This window comes from Hordeum vulgare, chromosome 4H (genome assembly GCF_904849725.1).
Source record: "Hordeum vulgare subsp. vulgare chromosome 4H, MorexV3_pseudomolecules_assembly, whole genome shotgun sequence".
NCBI classification, from domain to species: Eukaryota; Viridiplantae; Streptophyta; class Magnoliopsida; order Poales; family Poaceae; genus Hordeum; species Hordeum vulgare.
The window spans coordinates 47,600,204-47,603,075 of record NC_058521.1 but is presented as its reverse complement, the minus strand read 5'-3'; positions in this window follow the sequence as shown (position 1 = coordinate 47,603,075).

Here is a 2,872-nt window from a genome sequence, read left to right as displayed (position 1 = left end):
GGAGAATGGAGATCATCTTGTCTCCAATTCTTGGCCTACGCACAATGTTGCTTCCAAGTAGCTCTCCACGATTGACCATACATTTTTTTTCAATCTTTGATTGTCATTTCATCAGTTTTAGAAATTTGGCATGGACAGGAGTGATGCAGATACCTAGGCTGACCTGGCCGTGCTGGCCGTATGCTTATAACATCAACGCGACCTCTCAGAAACATCAGATGGGGCACACAATCCTGCAGGATTTTCTGTTGAAAACATAGTAATAACTTTGTTAGCTCGCAATGTAGTTTAGTTTTACAAGAATTTATGCAAAAGATGCACGAATGTCGTAATAGTAGAAAATCTTACCATGCAATCTCCATGCATGTTACCGTAGTTCACCACGTGCACTAGTGGCACATATTGACCATAGTGTGGAGGAGTTTGCTGATAGGTATTGTAATTCTCAAGATCATTGATAAATGCGACAAGATGATGTTTCTCCTTACAAGTTAATACTGCTTCATCTTTGTAGTAATAGGTTCTGTCTACCATCTTCCATACATTTTTTGAAGAACGAAAATAAGCTGTCAATGGAAATAAGTTGTCAACTATTTTTAAATAAACAATATAAATTACTTAATAAATATGGTTGAGAAACTCACATAATGGTATAACTGGAGACGTCTGCAGATCGACCCAGATGTCGATATTACCTTCAATTTCATCTTCCGGACGAATATCAAAGGTGATAAGCATATTAGGCTCAAATGCATAAGCCTTACATAGTGCTACCCAAGTTTTGCATTCAAAAAAGGAGTAGGTTTTTGCATTGTACAACTTTACGACAAACGTATAACCATGCTCGGTCCTCAAGTGAACTATCTTTACCTTCATAGTTTTTTTCAGTACTGAAACCAATCTTATCCAAGACATAAATTCTTGCATGGGAGGGGATACGCTAGTAGAATAGTAAAAAAATAAAAATTATGATTTGAAGTAAAAGAAGTCATGCTTAATTACGAAAAAGGACTTGTCGTTGTGACTTACTGTATCCACTTCGAAGTCCTAATCCAGCATTATACTGAAGCGCCTATCATCTACTAGGTGAGGCGTGTTGCACAGCCCGCGCTCGTCTTGACAGTATTCGCACATAACGAATTTCCTTTCGTCATCAGACATTTCCTTCCTAAAACTGATCAGCACACAGATCACTATTACTCAATATGCAACGGGTTGACTTTATGTCTGTCGAGTCTTTCCTTCCTAAACTCTCATCTCATGTATATGGTGGGCACTCCCTCTGATATTTCGACCGTCGGTGATGGTCGCTACTCCTCCTTTCCCTAGTCTATTAAAAATATCTAGCACAAGGAAAAGAAGGAGAAGTGACCCCCACGACAACAGTCGGGATTCTTCCTCTATCTAGCACACAAGGAAAAGAAGGAGAAGCGACCCCACGACACCTAAAGTCAACCCGTTCCATACATCGAGAAATGACATAGAAAAAATGCCCTATGTTTTGTCGGAATATCATTGAGTTCCCGTTCTGGCAAATCACAAGCACTTGATATGTCCTACATTGTAGCACAAGTCATGCTAAAATTCATGAAAAAAATTTCGGCATGACCTTTACTAAAACAGGACATATCGAGCGCGTGAAATTTTCCGGAACGGGGGCGGCAACTAGCACTAGCATTTACATCATCGACATTTACAACACATTATCATCTATATCAACAACATGGGGATTTGGCTATTCTCACCTAGAGGCGACGACGACGGGCTCGGGGCGACGGTGATGGCGATGGGCTCGGGGCGACGACGACGGGCTCATGGGCGATGACGACGGCCTCGGGGCAGCGACGGCGATGTGCTCGGGGGCGGCGACGATGACGGGCTCGGGGACGACGGCGACGACAAGGAGGACTGGATCAGGGGTGGCGACGACGACGGGATCGGGGGCGACGACGACGGACTCGGGGGCGGCGACGACGACGTGCTCGGGGCGACGACGACGACGGGCTCGGGGACGGCAGCGACGGCGACGACGACGACGTGCTCGGGGCGACGACGACGACGGGCTCGGGGACGGCGGCGACGGCGACGACGACGACGGGCTCGGGGACGACGGCGACGGCGACGACGACGGGCTCGGGGATGGCGGCAACGAGGAGGAGGACTGGATCGAGGGCGGCGGCGACGACAAGGAGGAGGACGGGTTCCGGGTGGCGACGAGGAGGAGGAGGAGGACGAGCTTGGGACGGCGGGGACGATGAGGAGGACGGGCTCGAGGGGCAAATGGGAGAGTTTGGGGGAAATTTCGACAACTCCCGCCTATATGCGAAAACCAGTGGTCCCGGTTCGAGGCACAAACCGGGACCAATGCGCCCCTTTCGTCCTAGTTGGTGCCTTAAACCGGGACTAAAGACAAATTTCCAGCAGCCCAAAGGGGCAGGAAGAAGAGACCTTTAGTCCCGGTTGGTGCCAATAACCGACACGAAAGGGGGTATTTCGTGTCGATTGGTGGCACAAACGGGACTAAAGGCCTGTGCCTGCAACCCAAAGGACGGGAAGAAGAGAACTTTAGTCCCGGTTGGTGCCAATAACCGACACGAAAGGGGGTATTTCGTGTCGGTTGGTGGCACAAACCGGGATTAAAGGCCTGTGCCTTCCACAGCCGCGGTGCGGTTGGATGTTTAGTCCCACCTTGCTAGCCGAGAGAGCCCGGGAGTGGTTTATAAGCGCTGGTGCGCACACACTCTCGAGCTCCTCTCAACTGCAGGCTTCCGGGCCTAATTTGTCACTGCGTGTGGGCCTACTAGGCCTTCTGCGGGCATGAATCCTGGCCCAACTCTCTGGTTGGGTTTCTAGTCGTATTCACGCCGTGGTG